Source organism: Myotis myotis, unplaced genomic scaffold, assembly GCF_014108235.1.
Source record: "Myotis myotis isolate mMyoMyo1 unplaced genomic scaffold, mMyoMyo1.p scaffold_m19_p_1, whole genome shotgun sequence".
Classification (NCBI taxonomy): domain Eukaryota; kingdom Metazoa; phylum Chordata; class Mammalia; order Chiroptera; family Vespertilionidae; genus Myotis; species Myotis myotis.
Genome location: NW_023416313.1, coordinates 139,712,112 through 139,722,428, shown reverse-complemented (window position 1 = coordinate 139,722,428; position 10,317 = coordinate 139,712,112). Strand labels below are relative to the sequence as shown.

General features: G+C 42.5%; 2 non-coding genes across 2 annotated transcripts; one reads left to right on the top strand and one right to left on the bottom strand.

Moving 5' to 3' along the window:
• The first annotated feature begins 3,578 nt into the window (after window positions 1–3,578).
• LOC118661113 lies at window positions 3,579–3,685 on the top strand. The gene has a single exon (XR_004969145.1). It is a non-coding gene; the product is annotated as a U6 spliceosomal RNA (small nuclear RNA).
• A 941-nt stretch (window positions 3,686–4,626) lies between these two features.
• LOC118661118 lies at window positions 4,627–4,733 on the bottom strand. Its single transcript, XR_004969148.1, has one exon. It is a non-coding gene; the product is annotated as a U6 spliceosomal RNA (small nuclear RNA).
• Window positions 4,734–10,317: the final 5,584 nt, after the last annotated feature.

Genomic DNA, 10,317 nt, shown 5'->3' with positions numbered 1-10,317 from the left:
GGGCAAAAGACAAAGAGAGACTCTTAAAAGCAGCAAAAGAAAAACGGTTAGTTACCTACAAGGGAATACCCATACGACTGTCAGCTGATTTCTCAACAGAAACTATGCAGGCCAGAAGGGAGTGGCAAGAAATATTCAAAGTGATGAATACCAAGAACCTACAAACAAGATTACTTTATCCACCAAAGCTATCATTCAGAATTGAAGGTCAGATAAAGAGCTTCAAGATAAGAAAAAGCTAAAGGAGTTCATCATCACCAAACCAGTATTATATGAAATGCTGAAAGGTATCCTTTAAGAAGAGGAAGAGGAAGAAAAAGGTAAAGATAAAAATTATGAACAACAACTACATATCTATCAACAAGTGAATCTAAAAATCAAGTGAATAAAAAATATGATAAACAGAGTAAACTGGTGAATATAATAGAATCAGGGGGATAGAAAGGGAGTGGACTGACAATTCTCGGGAGGGAAAGGAGTGTGCGGGGTGTGGGAAGAGACTGGACAAAAATCATACACCTAGGGATGAAGACAGTTGGGGGGAGGATAAGGGCAGAGGGTGGGGTGGGAACTGGGTGGAGGGGAGCTATGGGGGGAAAAAAGAGGAACAACTGTAATAATCTGAACAATAAAAATTTATTAAAAACAATAAAAAATGTTAACTTTGAAAAAATTTATGTTCAAGTACTTATGTAAACAAAGGTTCAGTTTTTTCAGAACCTACTTACATGAATTGGTAGTCGTCTCTGCATTAGTCAAAACACAGAAGCAGATTAACTATAGAACTGAACTTGAGGCTACATCTTTCAAATATCAAACCCAACGAAGGACCTGGCCGGTGGGCATGGCTCAGAGGTTGAGTGTTGATGTATGAAGCAGGTCATGGTTAGATTCCTGGGTTGCAGGCTTGATTCCTAGTAGGGGGCAGAGGCAGCCGATCAATGATTCTCTCTCTTCATCATTGATATTTCTCTCTCTCTCTCTCTCTCTCCCTCTGAAATCAATTGAAAACAAGAACAAAACAAAAACCAAAATGGTGATTTAGTTTTAGCCAAACACATCATCAACTGCAATAAATTATGTGATGTTAATTTGAATTGTATTGACAATGTAGTTCGTTTGCAACACAAATCAATAGAACACAAAGCTAATGTAGTTAATTTGTTTTTAGTTTATAACAGTTATAAGAATAAGTTTATACACGGCTTTATGTTTATACATATTTAAGTAACAACATAATAGAAGCAATTTTAGGACTCCTGGAGGTCGAGAGAATTTGTTGTTTTAAAAGGAGTCACAAATGAATTACCTGTGAGCGATTCTGCTGCAGCTCTGTAACAGCACAGTGTTCAGTGCGCCAATGGCTCTAAAGTGTGCCTTTCTGCTCTCCCGCTGTACATATCTGATCATTTAGAGGCATCATAAAGGTCCCCACCTCCACCTCCCGCCAAGGATTTGATCTGTCATCGACCTTTTTGTTTTCCCTTTTTTCTTTTTTTTCTGTATGTGGTAAACATTTTCTGGTTTTCAGAATATAAAGAGGTCATCCAGGAGTGCAGCTTGACAAGCCGTAGAGGAATCAAGTTCCTGACCCTGGAGCTCTGACATCCTTCCAACTATCTAGACTCCTCTAACCTTGTACCCTTTTATAAACGGTTTGGTTGTAACGTTTCTAAAGGAAACATGAAAGGTCTTTTTATATATATTTCTTCAAATCATAAAATTGAACATCAATTTTACTACTTCTTCATAGCTTTGAAGTCAGTAATGGCTTATTAGAACAACAGGCCATTAGAAGAAATATATCAAAGCAGACTGTAATTTGACAATTTACTCAATAGGTATTGGCATTTTTGCAGAATTTTTAATTTTTTTTTCTTTGCTATCACTTCTTTTTTTAATTTTATTTTTATTTTATTATTATTATTATTAGTTAAGGTATTACAAATGTGTCCTCATCCCCCCCATTGACCCCCAACCTCCCCCCCAAACACCCCCCGCCGCCTCGCACACTCATGATCCCATCCCCGTGCTGTCCATGTCCATTGGTTTGGCTTATATACATGTATACAAGTCCTTCGGTTGATCTCTTCCCCTTACCCCCGCCCTCCCCTACTTTAGAATTTTTTATTTTGGGTCGGGGAGAATACAGTGTTTTTATTACCTTTTCAAAGTTTCGAAAGAGAATTAAAACCATAAACAGGTTTAGCAATAAGTCCCGCAGATTTTCTGTTCCTTTTCTATTTTTGTCTCTGCAATACCAGAAACTCATATAGTTTCACACTATTTTCTTTTTGTACATCATAAAATTGTGTACTAATTTAAAAATTCAAAATTGTCTTTCGCAGGTTTTTATTTCAAAATATTGTGTCAGTTTTGGAGAGAAGTAGGACGACCAAATGAAGGAGAAAAAAGCAAAACTCCACTTATTCTATAACATACTGTATTCCTTATTAAGGTGCCAGCATAACGCAGGCAAACCTATGCTTTCCACTTTGCTTCCCATACATGGAGCGGGGCAACCACCTCAATACTTGACCCTCATTTCTTTCACCTTGGGCTTCATCTCGCAACGTGCAAGGCTGTTACTTGAGCAATATGGTTTTTGCAATAAAATCAGAATCTTGAACACTAACTGCGGTATTTCCTTCAAGTTGGTCGGTTCTGCATGTGTATCTAACAGGGCTAGGGGCAGAGTGCGGGAAGTATACGGAACTACAAGAATGACTCCCCAGCTCAACCCTAATCGTGTAATTCCTCGAATCCACCTCTCAGGCCAAATATGTGGGCTTCGGTGTGCTTGCTCTTCAGAGTTCCGGCCGGTCGGGAACCTGGCTTCTAGGTCTCCCAGAAGAAACACCTGGAGAGGCGTGGCCATCCTTCCGGGCTCTCCCACCCCCCGGCGCCCGGGCTTACTGGCCTCAGGCCCGAGACACCAGAGCGAAAGTTCGCTGAGCCCGCGGAACCCAGCGAGTGCCGCCGACCGTCCAGAACCGAGCGGGCGAGGACTTGGGAGGAAGTTCACGGAGGGCTGGACGCCGGGCTCCTTTCAACAATGCCTTTTGCAATCGGCACGAGGTCCCTGTGCCACGGGTGAAATATCCATCGCACCTTCCATATTTCTCTGAGAGGACCCGTGCTCCACCCCGATGCCTAGCTACCCAGCAGCAGGCCGCCTGCTCCAGGCTGGACGCTGGGGCCGCCTCGATCACGCCAACTCGGGTGCCTACTCCTCCCGGACCTCGGGAGCACCGCGCGCAGAGCCGTGGGCGGTGCCCGCCGCTGCCCGCCTGCCCCGCCCACCCAGCGCCACGGCCTGACGACTCTCAGCCCCGCCTCGCGCTCATTACCCAAGGTGCCCCGGGCGCTCATTTGCATGTCCCGCGCGACAGGTGAACCCCGCGGCTCAGTCGCAGCCAACCTATCACCGCGACCAACACGCGAGCCTCGGGAGGGGTCCCGTGGCATCAAATTCCTAACCGTTCCGAGGTCACCGCCAAAGGATGCGACTCAGTCACCGTAAACTATAAGGAGTGAGCTCGCTCTGCCTTAAATACCTGGCGGGCGGAGGCGCTATTGTGCTCGCTTCGGCAGCACATATACTAAAATTGGAACGATACAGAGAAGATTAGCATGGCCCCTGCGCAAGGATGACACGCAAATTCGTGAAGCGTTCCATATTTTGCACCCCGCTCTGCTGGACTGCGGGGATTTGGACTTTGGAGACCCGCTCTGGGCCTGCGCCCAGGCCTTCCAGGACTCCCACCTATTCTTTTCCTCTTTGAGGGGCTAGCATACCTTAACCGCCTTCTGCCATCTTCATGGCCACCAAGATACATTTTAATTACCAAATGATCCTGGTACTTGCTTCTGAGTCCTTGTCTGGGCAGTGAACTTTCTGATCAAATTTTCCATCACAGAATCCGTCCGTTTTAGGCAAACCGGCATTTCTGAGAGCTCCTTAAAGGCCAGTGAAAACAAGCCCACAAAACCGGTCTTAGAAATACTTGAGAAAGCAGATCCAAATGGGCTTGCTGCTTCCAGCCAGTTTCCAATTGTCCTGAAACTCTAGGGTCCAGGGGCACCGGCCAGCATTGCTCTCACCCGCTGTAACCACCCCTTGACAGCAGCCTCAGCCTTTGCACAGGCCGCAATCTGAGGCAGGGCGTAGGATTCAGGCCTTAACGCAGCTGAACAATGTCAAGCTAAGACACAACAAATGAGCACTGATGTTGCTTGCTTCTTTTAGTAAGGATTCATTTTTTTAGCAATAATTTAGTAACTCAATAATTCAGAAATGATTTGATAAGACATCACCGAACAACTTAGGTGAATTCTTACATTCTAGAGGACAACTACCAACCTACCTGGGCCTCTGGAGTTTGTGTTGTGGAGGGAGACAAACCAAAAATAAATCGACTTCATAAAGTCTGAGGTTTATGAAGGAAACGCAAGTTAACGTATCAGCACAAATACCCCACTGCAAACACTTTAGCATTGTTCTCATTTCACAGAGTGCCTTACACGGATATCTTTTTTGCGCAAAAGTAACGATTTCTTTGAGTGCCAGACGATGATTGTGCTTTGACTCATATCTTTTCCCAGCTAGCCCAGCAGAGCGGGGTGCAAAATATGGAACGCTTCACGAATTTGCGTGTCATCCTTGCGCAGGGGCCATGCTAATCTTCTCTGTATCGTTCCAATTTTAGTATATGTGCTGCCGAAGCGAGCACGGTAACAACTCCGCCCGCCAGGTATTTAAGGCACGGCGAACTGCCTCCTTTACAGTTATGGTGACTGGGTCGCGGCCTTTGGTGACCTCAGAACGGTGAGGGAAACTTGATGCCACGGGACCCCTCCCGAGGCTCGCGTGTTGGTCGCGGTGATAGGTTGGCTGCGATTGAGCCGCGGGGTTCACCTGTCGCGCGGGACATGCAAATGAGCGCCCGGGGCACCTTGGGTAATGAGCGCGAGGCGGGGCTGAGAGTCGTCAGGCCGTGGCGCTGGGTGGGCGGGGCAGGCGGGCAGCGGCGGGCACCGCCCACGGCTCTGCGCGCGGTGCTCCCGAGGTCCGGGAGGAGTAGGCACCCGAGTTGGCGTGATCGAGGCGGCCCCAGCGTCCAGCCTGGAGCAGGCGGCCTGCTGCTGGGTAGCTAGGCATCGGGGTGGAGCACGGGTCCTCTCAGTGAAATATGGAAGGTGCGATGGATATTTCACCCGTGGCACAGGGACCTCGTGCCGATTGCAAAAGGCATTGTTGAAAGGAGCCCGGCGTCCAGCCCTCCGTGAACTTCCTCCCAAGTCCTCGCCCGCTCGGTTCTGGACGGTCGGCGGCACTCGCTGGGTTCCGCGGGCTCAGCGAACTTTCGCTCTGGTGTCTCGGGCCTGAGGCCAGTAAGCCCGGGCGCCGGGGGGTGGGAGAGCCCGGAAGGATGGCCACGCCTCTCCAGGTGTTTCTTCTGGGAGACCTAGAAGCCAGGTTCCCGACCGGCCGGAACTCTGAAGAGCAAGCACACCGAAGCCCACATATTTGGCCTGAGAGGTGGATTCGAGGAATTACACGATTAGGGTTGAGCTGGGGAGTCATTCTTGTAGTTCCGTATACTTCCCGCACTCTGCCCCTAGCCCTGTTAGATACACATGCAGAACCGACCAACTTGAAGGAAATACCGCAGTTAGTGTTCAAGATTCTGATTTTATTGCAAAAACCATATTGCTCAAGTAACAGCCTTGCACGTTGCGAGATGAGGCCCAAAGGTGAAAGAAATGAGGGTCAAGTATTGAGGTGGTTGCCCCGCTCCATGTATGGGAAGCAAAGTGGAAAGCATAGGTTTGCCTGCGTTATGCTGGCACCTTAATAAGGAATACAGTATGTTATAGAATAAGTGGAGTTTTGCTTTTTTTCTCCTTCATTTGGTCGTCCTACTTCTCTCCAAAACTGACACAATATTTTGAAATAAAAACCTGCGAAAGACAATTTTGAATTTTTAAATTAGTACACAATTTTATGATGTACAAAAAGAAAATAGTGTGAAACTATATGAGTTTCTGGTATTGCAGAGACAAAAATAGAAAAGGAACAGAAAATCTGCGGGACTTATTGCTAAACCTGTTTATGGTTTTAATTCTCTTTCGAAACTTTGAAAAGGTAATAAAAACACTGTATTCTCCCCGACCCAAAATAAAAAATTCTAAAGTAGGGGGGGCAGGGGTAAGGGGAAGAGATCAACCGAAGGACTTGTATACATGTATATAAGCCAAACCAATGGACATGGACAACAGGGGGATGGGATCATGAGTGTGCGGGGCGGCGGGGGGTGTTTGGGGGGGAGGTTGGGGGTCAATGGGGGGGGATGAGGACACATTTGTAATACCTTAACTAATAATAATAATAATAAAATAAAAATAAAATTAAAAAAAGAAGTGATAGCAAAGAAAAAAAAATTAAAAATTCTGCAAAAATGCCAATACCTATTGAGTAAATTGTCAAATTACAGTCTGCTTTGATATATTTCTTCTAATGGCCTGTTGTTCTAATAAGCCATTACTGACTTCAAAGCTATGAAGAAGTAGTAAAATTGATGTTCAATTTTATGATTTGAAGAAATATATATAAAAAGACCTTTCATGTTTCCTTTAGAAACGTTACAACCAAACCGTTTATAAAAGGGTACAAGGTTAGAGGAGTCTAGATAGTTGGAAGGATGTCAGAGCTCCAGGGTCAGGAACTTGATTCCTCTACGGCTTGTCAAGCTGCACTCCTGGATGACCTCTTTATATTCTGAAAACCAGAAAATGTTTACCACATACAGAAAAAAAAGAAAAAAGGGAAAACAAAAAGGTCGATGACAGATCAAATCCTTGGCGGGAGGCGGAGGTGTGGGCCTTTATGATGCCTCTAAATGATCAGATATGTACAGCGGGAGAGCAGAAAGGCACACTTTAGAGCCATTGGCGCACTGAACACTGTGCTGTTACAGAGCTGCAGCAGAATCGCTCACAGGTAATTCATTTGTGACTCCTTTTAAAACAACAAATTCTCTCGACCTCCAGGAGTCCTAAAATTGCTTCTATTATGTTGTTACTTAAATATGTATAAACATAAAACCGTGCATAAACTTATTCTTATAGCTGTTATAAACTAAAAACAAATTAACTACATTAGCTTTGTGTTCTATTGATTTGTGTTGCAAACGAACTACATTATCAATACAATTCAAATTAACATCACATAATTTATTGCAGTTCATGATGTGTTCGGCTAAAACTAGGTTAACTTGCTACTGGGTTCAGCAGGTTGGGCCCAAGCAATACAGGCCGGACATGCCCTGCAGCCCTCCTGCTGTCCCTCCCCAGCTGGCCAACCTCCCGTGTCCCTCCCTGGCCCCAATCATGCACCAGTGGGGTTCCTTGGCCTGGCCTGTGCCCTTTCATATTCTGGGACTCCTCAGGGGATGTTGGAGAACTGGTTTCGGCCCGATCCTGCAGGCCAGGCTGAGGGAACCCCACAGGTGCACAAAATTGTGCAGTGGACCTCTAGTTTATTATAAAATTGCTTAGTAACTATCAAGTCTACATATTGATATGAGTTTAAAATTGATGGCCCTTACCATACAAGCTATTTCTCTCAAAAACGCATGTCCTCCCCAGATACAATTTATAAGCATGTAACTGGAAATAAATATCTTATTCTTGCACCTCAGAGATTTATATATTGTAGTCGGGTGCCTTCTGGATAGCTTGATCTTTCCCACAAGTGATTCTGATGTTTGGAAACCACTGCTTTAAACAGAAAAACACTCAAAAGCCTACACATGAAAACTTCTAAGGTTATTCTTAGCTGAAGGAACTTGTTTAAACTTAAATCTGAATCAGTTAGGATTTGCCTCATATAGCACTTAAATATAGTCTCAAAATAGCCAAAAAGACTTCAAAAGCAGAAACCTACACTTTGAAGGGGCCATCCATTAAATGATCGGTTACATTCTTCCATTATGGACACGATTTTGATATTTTTGGAGTAGTTTAGAAACATTACTTCATTAATCTGTCACAATTGATTTATCTATTACCTATAGTGATCATGATTAACCTCTCTGTGCGGAGATGTAATCAAGGCCCTCAAAAAGAAACCAAACACACTACTTTAAATGATCCTTAAGAACACAAATCAAGATGGAAAGCAATTCCATTCTGATATATCCCAGTCCTACCTTCTGAGTGTTTTATTAATATTTTTGTATTTTAAAACTATCAACTATTCTACATAGCTCTATGCATTTACTCATTACCTTTGGGGAAAAAGGTGGTAAACATAGAGAACAACTATCAACACCTTTGTAAGATGTTTTACATATATTATTTTGACCTAATCTATCATAAATTATTCCAAATGGATAAAACTTATAAGATTTAATTTTCCTAACACCCTAAGCCAGGGATCAGTCAACTATTTTGTAATTAAAGAATTGGGTTGATTTTAGTTTTTATTTGAAAAGTACATTGCTGGTAATGTTTTCTCTATATATACCAAGTGCCAACAAAGATGAAAAATCTGGAAATGAAATTTCCAAGAAGTAAATCTAGGGGGTATCTAAATACTACATTCTCTCGGATAGCTAGATTTAAAAAAAAAAAAAAAAAAATCTTTGACACATTTAAAATAAACCAAGTCCCACAAAAACAGTAACAGTGAGGATAACGTGCATTGCTTCAAATTTTACTTATCATTTTAGGATGTTAAATATACGTTGGTGTCATTGAGCACCTACAAAGGCATTTGAATAAAATGAAATACAAAGAATTTAGAGAAAAGGGAAACTAAGAGCTCCAAATCTAAAAATGGTTAAGATATTTAAAAAACTGTCAAGTACCTAAAAATACTAAAGAATTAGGACAAAATATTCATTTCAAGGTCACAAGAAAATGATGTGAACACAAATACAAAATTAAAACTAATTTGAATAAATTAGTAAAGTGGTGATTAAATAGGTTAATTGCTAAACCTACATCACTTATACTGGAATAAGAATTAATGCAGATATACTCTCCCTCCCATGAGCATGCCTGCGCCACCCTCCTCCCCATCTTTCCTCAAAGGCAGGCATCTCCTAAACTCTGTTAAGACCCCACAAGGCTTGCAACCAGGGCAGCTATGGGAATTGGCAGTTCATCCCAGGCAAACTCCCTGAACCTGTACCCCAGGATCCCTGTACTCAGACTTCTTAGTGAGTCAAAACAGCACAGTCTACTAGGCTCATGTTCCCAGCCCTTTCCTGTTTCACTTCCCCAGTTTTAATAATCTTCTAAAATTAAAAAAAAAAAAAAAAAAGAATAAAAAAAGAAGAAACGAAAGAAAAAGATATCCCTAGCTGGTTTGGCTCAGTAGATAGAGCGTCTGCCTGTAGACTGAGGGGTCACAGGTTCGAACCCAGTCAAGGGCACATGTCAGGGTTGCAGGCTCGATCCCCAGGGTGGAGACAGTGGATCAATAATTCTCTCTCATCATTGATGTTTCTCTCTCTCTCTCTCTCTCTCTCTCTCTCTCTCTCTCTCATCTTCTCTGAGGAAAAAAAAAAAAGGACAAAGCAAAATAGAAATATGAAAACATAGGCTATAATACAAAGAAATTCTTAACTAAAAATTGGGCAAACTATTAGGAGAGCCATTATTAATTTGTTCATAATAATTTTTACCACTTAAGACAAATAAAACTGATAGAAAATCTCCATTCTGAGAATAAATAATCTGTTTCTAAATACAAATTCCTTGACAACTACTCAGAGTTCATACACTGCAAGACTTAGTATTCCTTAACTATGGTAACAATGACAAAAACCAGCACTGCCAGCAATGCCAGCCTTGCAGTAATTCCAAGGCTTATAATTTTATATTAAACGTGGTACTGACTAAATCATGGTACTTGGATCAAAATTAATAATCCATTATCACATTATAAGATCATATTAATATCTCATACCCAATATCATTATCCAGTAACAATATTGGGTATGAGCTAATAATGCTTACAGTCTTCGCAACTACTCATAGGTGTTACTTACCATAATAAATTAATTTTTAAGACTAGTTCCTTCCCTTATTAAATCTTAGAAAATTTTATTTTCAGAGATTGGTAAATTGAAAGGCTACCGAGAACTTCAGTTTCAATACAATAAAAAATTAAACATGTCTCATAAGTATTGAAACAAATCAAAAATTGCTCAACCTAAGAATTAAGGTATTTGGTTAAAATGATTAAATTCAAGACAAGCACACACAAAAAGACCCAAGTTCCATATTTTGCACCAGAGCAGGTTT